At 40.8% G+C, this 22,361-nt stretch overlaps 1 protein-coding gene across 8 annotated transcripts in view; it reads left to right on the top strand.

Annotated features, from left to right (window-relative positions):
- Positions 1–22,361, top strand: part of znf536 (zinc finger protein 536) — a 232,449-nt gene that overhangs the window by 125,263 nt on the left and 84,825 nt on the right. The gene's annotated exons all lie outside the window — the stretch shown is intronic.

The following is a 22,361-nucleotide window of genomic DNA, read 5'->3' as shown; positions in this document are numbered from 1 at the left end:
CTATAGTTTTACAAAAAACATGGATGAGTTCATCTCTAAATAAATTCAAAAAGAAGCAACAGATACTTCTCCAAAATTAAATGCTTATTTTCTGAACATGGATCCACCCACTGTCCTCCTCCTCTTAATGAAGAGTGGCTTAAGATACTGTATACTCATAGACTCAGTATAAACATTGTTTTCTACCCACAGATATCTAGTTTCAATTGAAAGCGTATGGACAAAGTCAGTTAATATTTTGAAACTACAGTATTTTCACCTCAATTTCCATTAAGTGTCAAATGACTCCAGAGAAAGTGATCCAAGAAAACACCAGGTTCACAAGCGCATTCTCATTTGCAGGTTAGTCGTTAAGATCCCTGTGGAGCACGGCTAAAGACTAGGAGCATAGGGACAAACTTGTTTTAACCACAGTGATTAACAAATGTCTTTAATAAACACGATGGAGAATACCCAGCCCCTCCCGTACCCAGCAAACACACACTGGCCGGGGCTAGATAAGTGTATGTTTAGTAGGATTAGGGGCAGCTCATTGCTAATGATTACACTAGTTTTTAAAGGTAACTTTTGGTTGCTCCTTAGGGCACAATACTGGCATTAAGAATCGTGTGCAGTAATTAGGTCACGGATATGCGATAATCAGCCGGTTTAAGCTAAACAAGACACTAATTAAAGATATACATATAAAGCAGGTCAAAAAAAAAACTGAATTTCATTTGCAAAAGCAAGAATGTACTCTTGAATCCTTTGAGAAAAAAATAAATATATATAAATATAACTTAGAGTGGCTTAGCTTAAGGCTATAAGGAACTTAATTCCACCAGTGGAGACAAAATTGTTTATTTATTCACAGAGGCATGAAGTCCTTATCATGCCTGTGTAGTGTGATGGGTTTGAACATGGGACAGGCTATGTTTATTTTAATCTAAGAAATAATAACAGACAACCCCCACCCCAATTAGGAATTAATGAAAATGAGAGTGAGATAAAAACCTATTTTCTTTATAGAGACTATTAAACATAACACTTTCTCAACAGGGTGGGGGTGTTGCGGATGTAATTATCTTCTGAATTTTAATGCTGGAAGTTTTTCCCTCTGTATAACCCCCTACACCCTCATCTTCCCCCTCCTTCCATCTTAGCATCTCCAGCTCCGTCTCTGTCGATTTTGACTTAAGCACCTCAATTCTGATGGTTGCAGCTTGTTTCATTTTAACTGATTTAGAAGCACAAGCAAGCACATAAAACTTGAAAAAACCTGTAAAATAAACCAAGTTGTATTATAGCCTAAAGGTTTGCATTATGTTTGTGCTCAGAGTTTAATTGGACGACTAAAAGTCATTTAAAAAGGAAATAACCTAGTCAAAACAATAGGTTTACTTTAGCGTGTCATGCATATGTGTGGTTTGTCTTTTGTGTCAGGCCCAACCCAGTCACTTAAACTGTTAGTTGGTGCCTCAACTGAGAAGCTGTGGTTGAGTTTTGCAAAACTCAATCAGTGATGTTGATTGGCATCTTCGGCAAGCTTTTACAATTTTTCAACCTTCTTTCTCCTTTAAAAGCACACAACTAAAGTTGGCTTGTTGTTCTTCACAACCTCTAAAAGTCGCTTCACATTTGGAGCTCAGTAACCTTCAAATTAGAAAGTTTAATGTGTGAAAAATACGTGTGGAGAAAGGTGTCATACGTGGCGTCTACATTTATGTTTAGTGTGTGTCTGAGTTAGGGGGGGTTGTACTCTGTGTGAACATATATATCACTGTCTTGTGCTGTGAACAGGATGTGGTCACTGTACCATTGTTTTTATCTTAATAACTTAGCTCTTGAAGAAAAAAGAAAGAGAAAATGGCTGTTTGATTCTCTCTGACTGGGTGCTTCTGCTTGTGAGTGCATGTGTGCAAGATGGCCTCTGTCTCACCACCTACCCACAGCAATTTTGAGTTAAACTTAAATTATAGTAATCAACAATAACATGTCAACTGTGAACGAAGGTGAACTCTGGCACTTTTGTCTTTGAGATGGAACTTATTTAAGAGCTCTGAGGGAAAACAAAGCGAGAGATGGGTGTAGGTTGGGTGCAGTGGCACAGAAACACACATGTATTGATATATATATATATATATATATATATATATATATACATACACATATGAGTTTTGCATATATATATATATATGTGTGTGTGTGTGTGTGTGTGTGGTGTGTGTGTGTTTGTTTGAAACATCAAAAATATTGATGTTTGGGAGCCAGTTTAAAGTTGATGGAAAATGTGTGGGGGAAGCTAAAGGTGATGACGAGGCCTGACTACTTGATCTTATCACCAAAAAAATTAACAGTTAATTTACCATTGAAGAAAAAAAGCAGTAAAGCAGTTGGACAGCGATTATAATAAAAGTTTGTTTGCTTAAGTTTATTTAATTATTCATTGATTATTGACTCAGACCTGAACCATTTTCAACAGACCATTTGAAATATAATTTGGACTAAAACCGATGTTTTATTTCTAAAATGATATTCCTTTTACATTTAATTATTGTCTTTTGGGAGATACATGTCTTCATGTCTTATTTTCTATCAGAAATTAAGATAATTATATATATAATTATATATATATTCATACACTGCTTCGAGTTGATTTCGTAGGTACTAATACAATATTTGTTTTTCTTTGTCAAGCACAAAAAACCATCCACACTTTAGTTCCTTTTCTGCAAATAGTCACTGAATCTGTTACAACACTGGCTTTTCCTGCACACACTTAGGGCCTTAAGCAGCAGAAGTCCCCACATTCAGTCCTACAACCTTCCCACTACCCCTAAAGTCACTCGAGTCTTTTTGCTTCTGGCTGCAAAAGAATCTGTATACTCCCTTCTGTCTAGTTCTCTCTGCGGAGAATCCCTCATGTCTACATTTTCTTTTGCGTTTTAACATGGCAGGGATTAGTCTGCATATCCCTGGTCTTACCATGGCTCAAAACAAGCAGGCGAAATGCTTGCTCCATACAAATTGAAATTGGATTTGCCAACTTGACGCCTTAGGTTATAAAGCATGGATATTCATCTAATTGCAACAGCACAATGAGGGTGTAATTACACATGCAGACAAACAGTTACAGTGTAATTACTGTGTCATTGGAAAAGGAATAAAATACTCTGAACAAGATCCAGGCGACTACGAGGGAGACAAGCACTCCTGAGCCGCTCATCGTCAGGGGAAACCTCCACCAAATAAACAGACCAGGGATGATTTGGAAGAGTCTCTATCAGTTTAGTTTGCTCACATTTTGGTTGAGGCGAATTCGCAACCAACCAAAAAAATAAAAACATAAATCCAAATTTAAAATATCTTTAAATTGGAGGCAGATATTGGACAGCACAGTGTGTTAATTTGACTCCAAGGTTTTCTTTGGATTTTGTTGCATCAATGCCAGAGAGGGAAAAAAGGCCACTAGCTTTAATCTCACCACACTCCTGTTGTTCCAGGTCTCTTCCTGCATTCCTACAACTCTGAACCGGATTTAACTGTTACAGAAAAGTCATGAATGACTGGATTGTTAACACAGAGCAACACACTAATGCTATGTTTCCAAAGTGGCTAAAAACACATCCCTAAACTTAGAAAAGTGTCTGTATACCATCTCCTATGGAAAAGGATGGAACTGATTCTTATGGTCAGAATAAATCTGGATAAGGAGAGTACGCCCTGGAATATATATTTTTTTCTCCCAGACATTGTTCTGTATGACTCTCACAAAGCTCTGTCCATCCACTGCTTTTATTGTCCATCCCTCCAGAGAACTCTGGAGATATTAGTGAAAACAATTTTCAAACAACAAATTTGTTGCATTCTTGATTAATATATAGATTTTTTTATTTTATTTGCATCATTAATTTTACTGACCATCAATCTATCACAGGTTTGCTGCACTTCTGGAACACTATTTAGATGTGATGGAATGCTCCTGAACAAAGAAAAAAACAGGCTGATAATCCCCCTTCACACAGTTTGTACCCTGGAAACTGATAGCAAGGTGAACAGTGAAGCTTTTGTTTATCCAGCCTCACTACCACCATGAATCTTCTAGGAATTTCGTCACATTTTGAGAGTGAAAAATGGCGTAAATTGTACACTGAAGATATGCCACAATGATATTCCACAATCTTCATTCTTGTTGCCACTGACTCTTGATATTTGCTTAGACTTCAGACTGTAAAACACCTAGTTAGGATTAAATTATTTTAAAAAATAAAATTTATGTTAGAGACACATTTTATTATTTTAAAATGCAAAAGCTTCCCCCTGTCAGATCTACGACAATAGAAACAGGTAGAAGCCGTTTGGCCTACATGCCTCTGCTCCCATCTCATACAAAAAACAAACAAAAAACCCCCATCCTGCTGACAGATAATATTTAGTCCCATTCATACCCACAAATTCTCACAGAAGACAGCAGATTTTAGAAAATGACCTCCATCCTCAGCTGTCGAAGAACGTGTGGAACATTTACCTGGCAGGTATGAACTGAGGCCACACAGCCTGAGCTCGACGTCTCCCTGTCCCAACCAATAAAGTCTGGTACTAAATGAAAAAATCTCTAGAGCCATTAATAGATGAAATGACTAGAATCTAAAAATTAAAACAAACAAAAAAAAACTTGTGCATTATTTGGTTCACAAAAATAAGGCAAGATTTTTGAGCACCTGTATTTGAGGGAAAAAAAATCAATTGCCTGCATAACAAAAGGCTTTGCTGATGACAAACTGTGATTATTAATAATTTGTAATCACTGCGGAGTGATGCAATCTGCTTAACCAGGCTATATATTGTGCTTTTTACTCTTTTCACAATCTTACGTGAACAAATTCTTCAGATGTATTTTCAGAAATAGAATAAATGGTCCATAAATGTCAGATTCCAACCCGATCATCGTTAGAGGTTAGCAGGTCATTTCTACAGTGCTTGTGACCCGAATGACGAGTGTGTGTTTACATTTTAAAGTGGTTGGAATATTCTAGTTGAATCATATTAGTTTGACTTTGTTGCTTTTGACAAACACAGTTGAAACCGAAAGGCTGTAGCCGGGTTCTAATGGCCCAGCTGAATCGGTAAATGTTTCGGTAAATGTTACTAAACTGAAGCAACACTGCTCAGAGGGCAGCCATGTCTGCATGCGCGCTGCGATATGTGTGTGTATTAAACTCCAGGGCCTAACAAATAATGAATAACATCTCTGTTTTTCTTTTTTTTTTTTCATTTTTTTAGTCTACGGAAATTACTTTGTCTTTGTAACTGACATCTGTTCCTCTCCTGCTTCCCCCCTCGCGCTATTCTTCTTTTCTCTATAATCAGAGAACTCAGTGGTTACAAAACCTGAGCTTTCTACCCCCCACTCATTTGAAGAAGTCTGGCCTGTCATATCTGTATTTTTTATGTGTCACCAAACTTAAATAGACAGTCATTGTGTTACAGGCACATTCATTCCCTGAGCTGTATTTTTGTACAGTAGGTCAGGACTCTGGTGTCTGGTAAATGATAAAAGTTCTATTCAAACGCACTAATTGTCAGTGTGCTGCTCTGATTGACATGTCTTAGATAAATGCAGACTTAGTATTTTTGTACACGCTTGCACAATATAAAAGGCCAATTTATTCCTCTGTTCTCTTTTCTCTTTTTCCTTGCACGGTTCATTTGATTTTTTCTCCTTTTTTTCTTTTCTCTTCTTTCCCTTTTTTTTTTTTTGCTCACCGCCTCTCTCCCCTACCCTGTCTCTCAGTCTCTCAGAGTCAATTTGTAAATATTACCCATGTTGGGAATTAGCCCCGGCTTTTTAGATATTTAAAATCTTCAATTGTATTCCAACGAGTGTGTGTTTGATCGAGGGGAGAACTGTGAGACTCGGTCGGCTCCTCGGTATTCCTGGGTGGCTATCAGTGGCCTGCCTTGTCCTTATGAAACATTTATCAGCCCGTTTTATGTCTTAATGATCACGTTAGGATTCCCCCGCTTGGTTATAAATTCAGTACAGAAAAAAAAGAATTGACTGTTCAGACAGTGAAAGAGAGATGGCAACATTAAAGGAACAGAAAATTAGACAATCCAGAAAATAAGAGGTGGTGACAGGGCATCACATTCCTGGGAAAACAGCCTTATCCACTCACTTCAACTCAAACTGTTTGGAAAAACTCACATTTTTCCCTCGGAATAAGCACGCGCACGCACACCTCCCCCTTCGTCATCTGTCTTCCCCATTTCTGTTTTATGTTTTTATAATTAAAACATAATATTTATCTTTCCACAACAGAAGGCTGCCTTACACTGTCAGGTAGACTGTTTGCATATTAATATTCTTAATACATCAGCAAGCTATCTTCTCAGGTGTCATGCTGAAACCGAGCTGCAAGAAGAGACGAGAAGCTGACTCACAAACACAGCTCCTCCTGGAGTTTAGAAGCAGTTCTGGGTCAATTCATCCCGCCAGTGTCAACCGTCCCGTTGCCACTTCCTTCCATTCTGTACACAAACAAAGTACCTGTTTTCTTCACCATTCATTATCGATGCATTTCTTCTGTTAAATCAGCTACATGTCTGTAACTCCGGGCTCAGAGGTTCCGGATTCGCTGAGGAGGGAATGATGACAAGAGTTCTGATCTCCTCTGGGACCTGCAGACCCTCTGAAAATATGACCAATCAAAATAACTCTAAGTGACAACCAGCTCAGCCTGGCCAATTCTGTTCGACTCCCATTTCCCTTCAGGTCACCATATGGAATTTCTCCCATTGAGCTCTATTTCTTCAAATAAATTTCAACCTGGCCATTCAGGGAACAGAAGGGGAAGTTGTCATGATGACATCATAGTTCTGTGCTGTTTTATAATTGTAGTTTCCCTGTGGTTGTATCTTAGCCATATTAGCAGAGGACGTGAACAGAGCTCCGCACTGGCTTCTCTTCCAAATATTGAGCAATTAACATTGAATTAAGAGGAATATTTAAGACATTGTATCTCTGGCAAAGATGTCGTTTTGTTCGACACTTCTCTCTTCGCAGTATGGGATGCTTACTTACAACGCAGGCAATTTCGAGTTTCTTCATGATGGAGCTGGTGCGTTACATTCATCATGACCAAACATTAGTGATTGGGTAAAATCAGATCTAATCGTTCCAAACTTCAACAGAGTCCATGTCTCCATGTAGCGATTGTTTCTCCATAGCCGAGGGTCCAGACTCTAAATAAAGCAAAGTATAGAACAAGGGGCTATTTTTTACCAGTCTACATCTAGCTAATACATTATTTATTAGTTATTTTCTTACATGCACGTTTTAGCAGTGTGAAGCATACAGCTGGCAAGTTCAAATTGATCCGTGGTACACGGCACCGTTTGGTACCTGAAGTTGGATGCAACAATGACTGCAATGGTACAAAACAGGGTAAATGACCAACAGCGTTTGAAAGTGAATAAGAAACATAAAAAAAAATAAAAATTAAAAAAATACCAAACAGCTACATGCCACAAAGGAATGGTTGGTTTTAATGACCCACCAGTAGATGGCGGCGTTTTGTACGCAAAAGGTTTGGGTGACGACATTAACTGCAACTGCACATTAACTGCAACTGCATCAAATAGATAGCAAATATCCAAATAACCAGACTGATAAAAAGCAGTCGACATCAAGACAAAGAGATAAATTAACATCACAGTCACAGCTTGTGCTATTGACTGAGCGTGTTTGCCCAGCCTAAACATCGAGATGCACATACAAATCCAGAGATCCAGACTAAATAAGTGTTTTGCCGCTCTTTCAGTCCACAAAAACCCGGCAAAGCTCAGCGGCGGTTGGAAAACTTTCTGTTCTTTGATTGTTTATGTGTGTGCTTAACAGAGGGTCAAAGGGACGGAGGGGAGGGCAGAGCTGCGTGAGCGCGAGTGCCAAGTTCCTTTTCTCTCCGTCTGGTGACAGCTGTCTGACTCCATCAATGTGGGATTCCTGTGAAATGAGGCAGGGCTCTCAGTCAAGGAATGCAAATGATGGCACTGGTTGGCGGAGCGGGCGGTGGTATTCAGGCACAGAGTTGGGTGGGTGGGTGGAGGGCGAGGGGACCTTTGTTTGAACAAGTCAACTTGGGGCACGACTGGGTTTCCTCCTGTGTGCAGAAGAGCAGAACAATACGCTGACCTTTGCCTTGTGAAAAATGGAGGACCGAGCGCGTGATATGATGAGTGAGAGAGCGCCCGCTTTCACCTCTTCTCCTCGTCTTGTCCACTTTTTCTCCTCTTCCCCTTTTTTCACTCCTTCACTTTATCATTCTTTTACTCCCCCATTCCCCACCTCCACCCCCTCACCCCATCCATCGCTTCCCCTCCCTCCCCTCTTAACCCCCATTGACAGGTCACATAATAAGCCTTTTGTGTCAACATCAGGGAGCTGACATGACAGCAGAAAGCTACATGAAAAATTAGCTGTTTCCTTAGCTGTAGCTATCTCCGCATCACATCTCCGCATCACAGCAGAAGAAGAGACACGGAGCTAGGGAGAAGTGGGGGAGAAAGAGGAAGAACGGGAAATGGAGAAGGAGAGGAGGAGGCAAAAGTAAAAAAAATAGAAGAGGAATTAAGTCCAGGGATTAAGATCTCTGAGCTTTCGGGTTTTTTTCTTTCCCTCTCTCCCCCTGCCACATTCCAATTGTTCTTAAAATATTTGGCAATGTCAATTAGTAAGTGAGCAGAGCTAGCTGATGAACACAATTTTCCAGGCGACTGAGCACCCTATTGTTGTGGAGCGAACAGCAGATTTCTGAGGTCATTATCATTCCCTGTTAGCCGTGCCCAGCTGCTCTCCTCTTGGCTCCAGCCAAACTCTGCTCTTCTCTGTCTTTTCCCCCCCCTCAGTCTTTATTTTTTTCATCTCTAACCTCCTATCTTATCCTGTCCTACCCCGTCCCCATCTTTTTGCCTTCTCTCCTTGTTCGTCTTCAGCCCTCGTCTATCCAGCGCCATGTTCAGTGAGCTTAAAGCTGGTCCGGAGCTGGCAGCAACAGGGGGTCTTCATCTAAACGATAGAGAGAGAGAGAGAGAGAGAGAAATAGGAAGGGGGGTGGGGGGTGCAACATTGTGGGGATTCAGTGCAGGACAGAATTAGGGAGGGAAGTGCTGGGAGAGGGTCAGACAGGGGCTGGTTTGAGATTCTCACTGTGGCCATGGTTTATGGTTTTAGTCTAGGTTTATGGTTTTAGTCTAGTCTCTAGCCTGGCCATGCCTCCCTGCACTATTTTACTCTACTCTCATCTACCTTCAGTTCTCAGTCTGGGATTTCTGCCTTTGAGTTTGATTTCATTAGATGAACTTCAACGAACGATGACGTCAATTTTCTGCACTTATTTAAAATAAGAAGTTTGCCTCATGATTTTGGTTTGGCAACGGCAGCAGAGGAAGTGAACGAAGCCATTCAGTCTTTGTTGGCCACACTTCTGAATATTGAGCAGTTAAAGTCGGAGCAAGCAGACTGTTTATGACACTTTGTTACTGACGAAGAGGTCAGTAAAAAGTCCCAAGAGAAAAGTCCCAAGAGGCTTGGGACTTTTCTCTTCGCAGTGAATGACGGACACAAAGTTTCCGGTTAGCTTTGTAGCGTCGCTTCCTTCACAGTCTAGCTGGTGCATTACATACATCAGAGCCAAACATTAGTGATTGTGTAAAATCTGACATCAAACACATAGAAATAAAAAAAGAAGTTGTTCTTTACTACCAAGTGTTGTGTACATTAATAACATTAATGTTGCTGTTGCTGCCTGCTATTTGTGATATAGAAGCACAGTTAAAGAAAAATAGACTTGAGTGGCTTTAGCAGAAACAAAAATCCTGCACCATTAAATATAAAAACAATTAATCAACTTATATCAATTGTATTTATTTAATTTAATATTTTTAATGAAATAAAAATAACATAGTTGTTGACCTGAAAGCAGAGCATCATTCTTTACCAAGCAAAGGCATAAAAAACAAAGAACAGTTCTGACTAACTGGAGCGATTCCTACCATTAACTGTTAAAAAGAATCCAATCGCTAGTTAATGACACATCAACACTCAGCAGCTATTACTTAGCTTCCTCTGACCATGTCATATTCCAGGAGTTGTTTTATTTCCCTGGTATCTGAAGCTTTTTTTGAGTGACCTGGTTTAAGCCAGTTGTCCATCATAATTTTTAACACAATCCTTTGTTAAGCTAGCAGTAGCTTCGCACGTTGAGCTCACGTCACTGCAAATAAACAGTCGTGCACATGCAGTACCTCACGGAGAACTAGGGGGCACCCGCGGACCACCAGTCAAACCACCAGGTTTGAGAAAGTCTTTGAAAGTCTAGACAAAGTACAACATAGAACAAAGGGCTGGTTTCACCTGGGTAGATAATCACTCGAAAATAATAATAATAATAATACATTTAAAAATGGACTGTAAAACCTGCTGGTGAAACAATACTACAGTGATTGTTGCATTAATAATAAAATTGTGAAGTAAATTTGGTCTTAGTATGTGAATATGAAATGGTTTAATGGGTATGAAATGGAAGAAGCATAGAACAAAATGGAAACACACTAATACCAACATGTAGGTATGAATTGGTCAGTTGACATTTTTGGTCACTCGCACACTTTCTCTAGCATCCCATTCAAACTCTCATCTCAAAAACAGCTTTAACTTTACCTACGCTACTGAAAGTGTTGTTTTCTTTTACAAGCTAGTCAACCAGCAAAATCTAATCCAACTGGAATAAGTGTTTTTTTTTTTTGTGAAATTTTGTGTCTTCTGTAGTATCTTACCCTCTTGAGTGTATTTAATTTAAAGGGATGGCTTAGTAATCACTGAGACTTTCACAGCCACAACTGTAGCATGAGGAATGAGATTTTAGTGGGAAATTCTCTTAGCTCTGGTCTTTATTAAAGCAGGAACATTACTCGCCAGGAGAATATTAATTGAAACACATGTTACAGTTCTTATTTTTTGACATTAAAAACAAATCTCGTGTGTACATATTCCCGTATATTAGAGTTCAATGAACACTTTTCAGTTGAGATCTAGGATTAAAAGGAAGAAACACCTGCCTGCTGTTGCTATTTTATTCAAAGGAATCTGGCTCGCTTTCATACCGCACAAAGCATCCAGGTATCTGCATCTAAACATCCAAAGGCGTCTTTCTCTTGTTGTTGTTTTTTTTTTGTTTAAGAAATGATGAAAGACTCTTTTGTAGAAAAGAACGAAAAAGAAAGGGAAAAAAACAAGATATAGAGGAAGAAAATCTCTGATATTTTCCTATTGTACTTTCCAGCTGCACGTCCCAATGCTTTTTTCCAGAAGGCGATTTCTCCTCCTCCTCCTCCTCCTGTTTTCTCTGTCCCATCGTAGCCTCCAATTACCTTAACCACCACCCAACCACCCGTGAGGGTCTGCTTTCCTTAATAACTCATGTTACACCATTCAAACATCAGATATAAAGATCCTGGAAGGAGAGAAATCTATTTTTCTACTTCAGTTATTTGTAATTTTTTTATCCAGTATTCTTGTATGGGATGAAAAAGTGGTCGAGCTGACCAGAAGTGTTCAAGTAAAATATCTCAAAAGAGCAGTTCCAAGAACTGCTGGAATCCAAGAAAAATAACAGCAGTATCTATTGAACTTCATTTGCTATGAGGTCACTTCCTGTCATCATGTCTCTTGTCCAACATGTGGAGAGTTTGTCCGTGTTGAGCGTTGGTTGGTAGTAGGTGCCTGGCTTCTCTTTAAAGAGAAGGAGGTGGAAAAGGAGAAGACGAAGAAGAGAGACGGAGAGAGAAAGAGAGAGAGAACAAGTGAGTGAAAAAGGGGTGAGCGGCATCAAAGCGTTGCTCTCAGCTGCAGCTGCCAAGCTTCCTCGTCCCCAGTTAGCAGCCATCCAGCTGTCAGGCTGCGCGAAGAGGAAGAGAGGGGGGAAATCTCTCACCAGCCATATGGTCCCCAGTTCTGTCAGAGACACTCCACGCTCTGTGGGCAAATGGCAAACTCGTATATCTAATCAACACTCTTAATATCCAGACCTGAGACCAGCAATATTTTCAGCCTCGCCCCTCAACAGCATGGCCAAAAGGAACTATATGGGAAATGACCAAACTCTTAGGATACGTTGTGCTTGGGTCACAATGGTCTGACGAAGTCAGTAACATGTCCACAGTGATGGAGTTGTTTCTGTTCTAAAACAACCAGCACCTCTACTTTGGTAAGGGTCAGAGTTTAACATCTCTGCTTTGTCAGCAACACCAGAACCATCTGAATGCACAGGAAACAATCCTATAGAGTTACTCTGAATCGATAAGTATCGATTCATGACTCAACCACAATTCAATCCGATTTAGTTTGTTTTGATACAACAGAACAAATTCTGTTTCCTCAAAATGAACCAATAAATGAGGGGAAAGCAAGAGACTGATGATTGTCAGTAACTAAACTTTCTTTCACGTATTACAGTTGCAATAGAATGATGATTACGAGAACCCTGCTGTCGAACACGTGCATAAGTTTAAGGGTGCTTCTTCTGGAGGTCACAATTTGAACTTTGTGACCTTAAATAAATTGTTTAATAGTACTCATAGCGTTGCACACTGGCTGTTAATGTGTAGAACCCACCTGCTGGTCAATACGTAGCTTCTTCTGGAATACTGGTTAAAACACATTAACGGTAAAATAACCCAAATTAGACTGAAGTATCCGAAAACAGCCATCCATTCTGTTCTTCTAGCTTATTTCCAGCAGTTCTCTTCCCAAACAGTGAAAGTCACCACTGACAAAAGTTTAATGAGAGTCTATTCACAAACATAGTTTTCATCTGATTTTTTACCAATGCAGACATTTATAAGCTGCTGCAATAAACTCACAGTCCACATGTGCACGCCTGTAAATAAGTAGAGAAAGGTTCATGAATAATTATTTGTACAACAAGTAGGTACACTTTTGGAAGCCATTTATTTATTTTTTTTGGTTTTTTTTCCCTCAAAAAAAGAAAACGACTAGCAAATAAAAGTTCCTTTAAAGTTGTACACTGTGCAGTCGTATTCACAGTGTCAGTTTGCATTTTCAAAGGACTGCTTGGATGTAGTATTTGGTAGGCTGTAATACTTTAAGTGCCATGCATTCACACTCTGCATGCCAGTTGCATGTCTGGCCAGTTGGATGGACTCTCACAGCCCTTGATTGACTGCTTGCAGACGCTTGCACTTAACGTCAAACACCAATGGAGATGACTGAATGGTTTACACAGGAATCTGTTTGCCATCAAAATAAAGTTCCACCACTCACTCTTTAACTTGATAAAGATTTTAGTGACCCGGATGCTAAACTTCTCTGCTTTGTAAGCGACACCAGAAACAGAGTGGGACAGGAGTCAGGGAAATGTGGTATAATTTCCAGTCATATCGTCTTTCCAATGTACAAGAACAGTGTGGCTGTTGCAGACTTTCCTAAAGCTGTGCAGCCATGCTTTGATTCAATTGTTGAAGAATTCCTGCATGGCTTTATTTTAATAGCTGCTGTCTCAGTGTCTTATCTTGCCATGCCTTAAACAGGAGGAAATAAAGCCGATTCTGTGGAAACAACATTTTCCAACATTTTTTTAAGCTTATGTCTCATTGTGAATAGTGCATACACACTGGGATCAGTGGTGTGGAATTCACAGTATTCTGCTTAGTCATGATAATGTGCATTGCTTTCTTAGTCTTACTTTAAACGATCAACTGCTCATCTGGAAATTGCATTTCAAAGCTCAATGATTGACACCAAGTGATAATTATTTTTTTAACAAATTAGACATTGAGTGATGCTGCCAGTATCACTTTCTCCTTCAAATCTCTGGTATTCTGGGGTGATTAAAACATCTGCACACAGCAGTATTTGAGAAAGTTATATTATTACAGAATCCATTGTGTAGATAGAGAGGTGGTTTACATATGTGTGATAGACAATACATTTTTCACCATAATTTTACAAAAGCAAAACTTTAAGTGGCTGCTCAAATTGCGTACAATGACATGTCAAACACATTGAAAAACAATTGAAGAGCTTAATTTTCATTGTTTTCACATCTCCCTTTAGTATTAAAATGGGGAAAGAAATAAAGCGGGGAAAAAAACTAATCTTGACAATGAGAAAAATATAGTACGACACAATGTAGCTGACCATTCAGACAATGCACTTCCCTCACCAAACAACTGTGTCAGACATTTCTCAGCTCTTTTCCCAGCTGAGACAGGAATATGTGCAATGGATTGACTTGAATCCCCCCTGCCCTCCCCTTTTAGAGGAGTAGAATCTGTTAGCTTTAACATTTTTTTTGCCCCAGAGAAAATGGGCTTGAATGTGGCTTTGTGTTGTATCTGTTAGCTGGATGCTACACCTGCTCATCTAATCCTGGCAGGCCTCTGCCTCTTGTCTCTCCGGCTGCAGAGTAACATGTGCCTTATGGCACCGCCTGCCACACTGAATCATGAGGAGGTTTTTGCAGTATTATAGTGACACTGGTGGGTATAGCTTGGAAACAACCATCACTCCCCCTTTTTGGGGTAAAATGTGAAGCGCTCCCTAGTTTATTCCTTTTTTTATTTTTCGCTTTATTACAAGCAGACAGCTAATGGAACACATGTTGGAGGGTAGGGCACACCAGCAATGACGAAGATGGAGACAATCGTGATGAATGAGAAGATAAAAATGAAAGAGATTGAAATAAAAATGAGGAGATGAGGTTTGGGGGTAACTGCAGTGAGAGGGGAGTGGGATAGGAGGGTGGGGGAGTATGAGGATGATCCAAGCTTCACAAATCTTTGCTCAACCCAACAACCTGAAGCAGAGGCCATTAAAAGCAGCGAGAGCCGGGTGAGATATCAGCCGAGATGGATACGATGGCAGCAGTGGTTTGGAGGGATGGTAACTTTAATGGCCCCACTGGGTTTTTAATGAGTGTTGTGCCCCAAACAAAATGAGCTAATTAGTGTTATCATCCATATATCAGACCCTACACTCACCCATGCGTTCCCAGGCGAACACATACACACTCTGTGGTAGAGAGCACAAACAGTTCAGGGCTCCTTACTGCATCTTTTACTTGTTAGTTTTCAGTATATACACTCTGTAATGTGCAGGTTCCCTCAAACGCTGCTTCACTGTGATCCTTTTGATTGTCCACTTGTGCGGCCATGGAGATGGGTCTTTCCAACCCCGTGAGTGAGGTGATTATTTCTGCAACAGTTTAAGATCAGGTTAATAATGCCATAAACAGGTAGTTGAGGAAACAATTGAAATGGGCGTTTTGACTCAGGCTTCTGCTACCTGTGCGTAAGCCTCGTGTTTGTCACGCCATCGCCTCTGGTTGACCACGCTGCCCCATCAGCCCCCACTTTATTTCTGTGGCACTAAGCCTATTATAAAATCAATAAACAATTGAGCTTTTTTTCCCCAGTCCTTTAAAATCTTTTTTCTCCTCTATATATCTTCGGAGATGAAGGGGAAGCATGCAGGCGACTACGTGAACACGAGGGGAAGAAAAGGGAAAGGAAAAGAAAACCGGCTCAATAAGCCCCTCTGTTCCCTCCAGCATTGTGTCCTTTTCCAGGACTGAGCTTCTTAAACCTGTTTTTGACTCACGTATTTAGCACTTAAACACAGTCATGGGAAATTGTGCTTTAACTGTGAGGGAGCATGGATTGGTTTAACCCAATCAGACTCTGCAAAACCCTGCTTGGTTTGTGCTTTGGGCCCCATGCTGGGATTTCATCTGTTTTTTGCCTCTTTATGTCACTTCTTTGCTTGCATTGTGAAATAAAGCTCATGGGAGTGATTTAGGGACTTTTAATTGTCATCGTCTTGAAATGTAATAACCCTCGAGTTGATAAAAATCAACAAACACCAGCTCTGATTGCACATTTTTAAATGAGGCATCAAAAAATTTTTGGCATTTACAAATTTGAATTCCCTCTGTCAGTTTCTGCTCGTGTTTCCATCTCCGCTGTTTGGCAGGAGGGGCGGGTGGGGGTGTGTGTGTGGCGGGGGTGACAGTACAAACTTCTTTTTATTCCTCCAGTCACACAGAAGTTAGAAATTAGAGTGTCTGTAGTGAGGCCTACCCCATTTTCCAATCTCTGTTTCAACTTCTCACTTTGTTTACTCTTCTTGGAGTGCAGATACAGTAATTATCAGTGATCAAAAAACAGTGCAGGTTCTTGCGCTGATGCTTTTGATGTGTGCATGACAGTGTGTGTCGCCACATCATTAGTCATAGAAAACAAGCAATTTGCCAGAAATGAGCCTTTGCCTAGCACTCGACGGTTAATCCGTTGTAGACAGGATGCATTATATTCCACAGAGAGTGAGTAAAAGTAATTATCTATATAACAGCTGCGGATGATGACACGCTGTCACGTCGGCCGTTAAGATAAGGCAGAGCGATTTTCGTTCTGCTCCTTTTGGGGTTTCTTTAGGAGGCGGGCACCTAACCCCCCCCCCCCCGCCCACATTCCTGCCGCAGACAGTCCAGTGGCCGGACTGTTTGACTGCAACAGATTTTAACAAGCTGTTGATTGTGTCATCTTGGATTTTCTTCTTCATGGCTCACCCTCCTTTGAACATGTCTGTTATTGGCTGACCCTTTGTTAAACTGAGCTATCACTGGCCAGCCACCCCACCCTGCGTCTCGAGCCATGCCTCTGTTGGATGAGTTCTTGGAGGCCCTTGTCAGGATGGTCTGAATTAGAAAAGATGGCCGTTGTGGTCAACCACACACCCTTCCTCCCAAACCCCCCGTTTGGTCTTTGGAGATGGAGCCCCGCGACGTGCCCAGTGTTTGTGGAGCATTTGGCCGGCTCACTTGCTATTCCCAGGGTTTGCACCCCACAGAGACCCTGTGTGGGCCGCTGGTGCTGACTGTGCTTCAGGCACATGTGTGTGGCCATGTGTGTCACATCCCCCCCTTGTCATTCCAACAGACGGGAAGGCTGTATCATGCTATCGTCCTGTCACACTTGGATGATGCTTCTTCGCCTCCAAATTTGACAGTGACTCGCCTTAGTGACAGTTGCCACCAGTACCAGCCTTCTTATCCACCTGGTTCAAAAGGTCTGTGTACTGGAGATTGGCAGGCGTTTCATTTTCTCTCTCCCGCCGCTGTTGTGCGCCACCATCAATTTCACCGGCCAGCTCATGTTTCTATCTGTTGTGACATGCAAACCATTCCCTTTCACATGGTGATATCTCTGTGCGTGTAGCCGTCCCTGTGTGGACAGCAGGCGAGCCCTGGCTCCATTTGCAGGGCCTCTTGTCACCAGATCAGAACAATATTCAGCAGACGAACGACTGAGGAAGAAAGCCTGACTGTGTACCATCCATAGTCCCTGTGTTTTCCTCCTTCTTTCGCTTATTTCCACTGGGACGAACACTGACCTCATTTGTGAGGACAATAACCCCCTTGACTTTGGGGATTAAGACATGAAACCTTTGTGGATTAATTAGGTTCAGAGCTGAATTCATTTTGTCGCCCTGGAAAGCAAAGACGGAAAGAAGAAAACGGAGCATATAGGCTTTAGGCTTAAATATGAATGTGCAATTTGTCCAGATAGATATATTAAACACACACGTTTAAATCCTTTAAAAGAATGGCACTGCGTTGGTTTACTGAGCCAGGAATTAGTGTGGCAAGTAAATAACAGTAAGACGGGCTAGCGAAGAACAGCAAGCATTAGAGAGTGTTATATGTCAGCGCTGACTTCAGTCTAGGGCTTTCTGAGCGTGGAGGCAGCGTTAGCCCATTCAGCTTAACTCCTTGGCAAGGTTGCAAATGCAAATATGGCTTGCCGGACTATCTGCAATCCACAATGGGCTGGAGCCTGAATCTGCACATTCATGCCCCTAGATCTACTCTTAAGCTTGTCACACATAATGTAGCAAGTAGCAGTCCTGACAATGCCGCAGGAATCACATTATCTCAGTTGTCTTGGTAACAAAGGAAAGTGTTTGTTTTCCAAGATGCAGTGCAATTGCAATTTAGACGGTTTACACCTATTGTGTGTGCGTGTTTTTTTTTTTTTTTGCTTGTTTTTTTTCAGTCAAGAGCATATGTTTGGATGTATCTTTAGCGTGTGAAAGGGGCTGTTTGTTAGATGTTTTGTTTACTAAATAACAAAGGTGTTTGTTTCACCCAAGCCTGAACAGAAAATGTGTTAAAGTATTTTTCATGTCGTTTTGTGGTTGTTGTAAATAAAAGCGACTGTTGTCTTATTAGAGTAACACGTTTTTAATGCGACAGCCCCAGGTATGGAACCCGTATGGACCGAGTGTGGAACATGTGTTTGGTGAAACACATCCCTCGCTTTTATCTACAGCTCCTCTAATGAACCTTTGTATTGTCATTTCAACCTAATCGCTTTAAGTGAGCATGTATATACACGCGTTTTATCTCAATATATCGCCCAGGAAACCTTGCTACATCCAGTGGTAGGATCGCTAGGTCAGTTCATCAGTTGACTGCAATGTTTTTGTCTTAAGAAATGTTAAAGGTTGACGGGAAATTTTAAAATAACTTGATAAGATAAATGTTTGCTATCGGAAGATATTATTAACATATATGCACTAACAAACAAGGCAAACACAAAAAAATATTTTAAAAAATAAATAATATCAATTTCTTGCACATCAATTAAATCTTAATTAATTAATCAGAGAGTAGATTTTAAAACAATCTAAATAAACGTTACCAAAATGGACAACAATGAGTAAGAATATTTGTATGTTTAACTAAATGTTATATATAAAATATATAAACTACTGTTTATTTTTAAACAATAATTCAATTTGATTACACATATACCACCTACAGAAAGACTAGTTTTATTTAGTACACTTCTTTTTTGTTTATTTTTTAACTTGTACTATGCCATAGTTTTGTTTTAGGGGTCTTCTTGTAATGCACTGGTGGTTTAAAATGCTGTAACATCTAATGATTGAGCACCAATAATACAGCCTCTTGATAACAAATCCATAAAATTCCACTACATATTATTTACACTACCAATAATGTGATTGTATGTTATTTATGTGTTGAGGTTCACAGTGCGGTTGTGTCTCAAAAACAGCACATTCTGTTATTGTTGTGAATTAGCTATGGATGTAAACACTGTGATGCAGGCATCAGATTGTCTTGATCTATGTTTCTGGTAAATTTTCCTATTAAAAAATAAATATTTATGGATTAGAACAATGCGTTAATATACATATTTTTGATATTAATGACTTATCACACTCTTTTTCATCTAGCTGCTAACATTAACAACGTTGGTAACACGCAATCCCCACAGTGCGTGGTCAGTGTGATGCAGTGCTAGGTCATTGCTATATCACTCTGCAGGTAGAACAAAAGGGTAAATTTGGGCTTGCAACTCTTCTATAAAAGCATGGATTTGCGGCGTGAATGTCCTCCAGCATTAGCATGTGCACACATATGTGTTATGTGCATGTGTGTATATACCACTGCGATTAAATGTTTCTGCCCATGATAATGTTATTATAGCCAGTCAAGGTCTCTTATACACATGGAGGGTTAGATTTACTGTATCCTTTAATCGGAGAACACGTTTCGCTAGAGCACACACTTTATTCCACTTCCCACAGACTATAAACTAAGTTAACATTTCAAAGAAATGCACAAACCAAATGCTAAGGAGCACTACAGGCTCCATTGTAGCCATGTTTAACCACTCAGGCTCCATTTGGCTGCCAGCGCTCCGTGTCTCCCCCTCTTGAGAACACAGTTTATCCTGGGTTTTCACAGACTCACAGTTTTTCCCCATGGTCCTCCCAATTCAGCCCATCCTCTGTCTTAAGACACGGAGCTAAGTCGGGGCTAAGCCACAAGCCCCCCTCATGGGAGGACGGATCGACCAAATGCCACCTCTCCTGGCAGTGCTCACAGGTGAGGTGTGATTGTGCCGGTGCAGTACTCTCAGAGCCAGGGTTTCCCATTAGACACAGAGATGAACAGTGGCTTTTCAGGACCTGGAAGGGAAATCTGTTTTGGTCAATCCTCCTCAATATCACTGTGTTTTTTATCCTTGTGCTGCCTCTGTCCTCCAAACTCCCACCCATCCTTCTTCTTCCATTGCTCCCGATCCTACCTGTTTCGCCAGTGCTTGACACTCAGGATTTTCTCTTTTGTCTTCCCTGGCAGTGGCTCCTCTCATCTTTTGGAGAGAAGGGCAAAAGAGGATGAGGGATTGAAAGTTTGTGGAGGAAAGTTTTTGGAGGACGTTTCTGGATTATGTTCACAAGGCACAAGCTGCTCACAGTGTGAACATGGCACGTTGTCAATGAGATCTATTTCCATGACGATTATTTTTATACTCCAACAATCAGGGAGCCGACAACACAGTTGCACAGGAGGGGAAGAAAAAAGAAGTCCTTCTCATCCAATTCGATACACATTCTGTAACATATTAGCTGTAAATATAACAAAGCCATGAGGGAGAGCGTAATGACAAGATATCAACCTTTTTTCTGGCGTCAACAATTCCCACTCCGGCTCAACTAAGTGTCCTGTTGAGTTGTCAAGTGGAAGTGCACCAAACCTCCGGATGCGTACGTCTTCTGATCGGATGCTCTCCCCGTTGCTCAGCGTTGCGGTAAATGCAACATCTGATGGCTTTCTGAAATCAAGCGCGTTGGACAGGTGAGATGCTGCAGCGAGCATCACTTTGGAAGACGCGAGTTAGCACCATGTCACCCGTCCCCATCTGCAAGCTTTCAGCGTTGTATGTTCACGTGTGTACGCGTTAGCGAGTTTCACGGCATCAGAAGTCTTTCAGAGTGGTTTGTATCCGCCGTGTGTGAAAGGACCGAAATGAAAACTCTGGGAAAGAAAAAAAAGGAACATTTGGGCACTCTATCAGAAATATGGCAACTAAACAACAGATTTGCAATTCATAGTTATATTCAGTGTCACTATTTGACTTAGTGTTTGGCAGGCTTAAACAGGGTGCAGATTGAGAGACAGTGTCACATGGAGAAGGAAATGTCTTGCCTCTTTTATGGGCCATTTAAACCGCTTCCATTCACTGCTCTGCTAAGTGTTTTCCTTTATCCAGATCTAAAAAAAATCCACTTATGTCCACCTTCATCCCTTCCACAGCCGCCCACAAATCACTGGATCCATCAGGTAGATCGGCATTGTTCAGCGGCGTGGATCACTCCTCTCCTAATATCTTGCGCGCTCAGTGGGCTGCTGGAGGGCTTTCTGCTAGACAGAAGGGCTCGGCCGCAGAGTGGGTTGAGAGCCAGGCATCTTGATGATTTTTTTTTTTTTTTTTCGGGGTGTATCACCATCTTTCTAGAAGTGCCAAGCATGCACCAAGGCCATGCCACCCTCTGCATCTTCCATCTCTTCCAGGCATCTTGTAGTTTCTAAAACAAAGCTGAGCGGGCTGCCACATTAGGGACAAATGCTGCGATTTCTGCGGGCAATAAAAGTGTAATTCGGCGAAGCTGTAATGAATGCAGTGAAATGGTTGTCTAGTGCAACATTTTGTGAACTCGATTAGAGGTGCTAAGCCATTTATTTGCAAAGTCTGTTATTGCAGACATAATTTGTGGTGGCAGCGCAGTATACCTAATTTTATTTATGTATTCCCTTGGTCAATGTAGTTTCAAAATGAACGGGAGATTTTCTTTTTCTTTTTTTTTCTTTCTCTGTTCTCTCTGCTGATTTCATGAAAACGAGTTGCATATTAAAAAAAAAAAAGTCACAGTAAAAAAGATTTAAGTTCAATTTTCTCTGTTGATAACTTGTCAGGAAACATTACGAGTCTGGATTTCAAACCCTTTACATTCTGTTCTCTGATGGAATAACCTGTGAGGCTCCTGTGAAGTGTGATTCTTTCCCTCCTCCATCCCCCTCTCCTCTCGTCTAAATTAACACCACGTAACGCTGATCGATGGATCCCTGCTAATAGTGTTAGACGTTTTGTTTTAAAATACCAGTGCCCAGCTGGTGATTCCCAGCACTCATCTATTTGCCTCTGATGCACTGATCCCTGCCTCTTTTCTCGCTTTATTGTGTCTCTGTTGCTCATTTTCTACCTCTGTCCATCCTACTTGTCTACAATGTTTTTTTTTTGTTTTGTTTTTTGCCTCTATACATTACACATCTGATGGTATTTTAAGCTTAAACAACACAACCACTCCCCACACGTCCCCCATCACCCTCTATACTTTTTTTTTTTTTTTGCTTTAAAGGTCACATATTAGTGCTGGTAAAAATTGATCCGTGGATTTATGAATTTAGCCCCGTTGTCGGCGCTCTTTTGTA

This window comes from Xiphophorus couchianus, chromosome 4 (genome assembly GCF_001444195.1).
Source record: "Xiphophorus couchianus chromosome 4, X_couchianus-1.0, whole genome shotgun sequence".
NCBI classification, from domain to species: Eukaryota; Metazoa; Chordata; class Actinopteri; order Cyprinodontiformes; family Poeciliidae; genus Xiphophorus; species Xiphophorus couchianus.
This window is presented reverse-complemented; position numbering and strand designations above follow the sequence as displayed.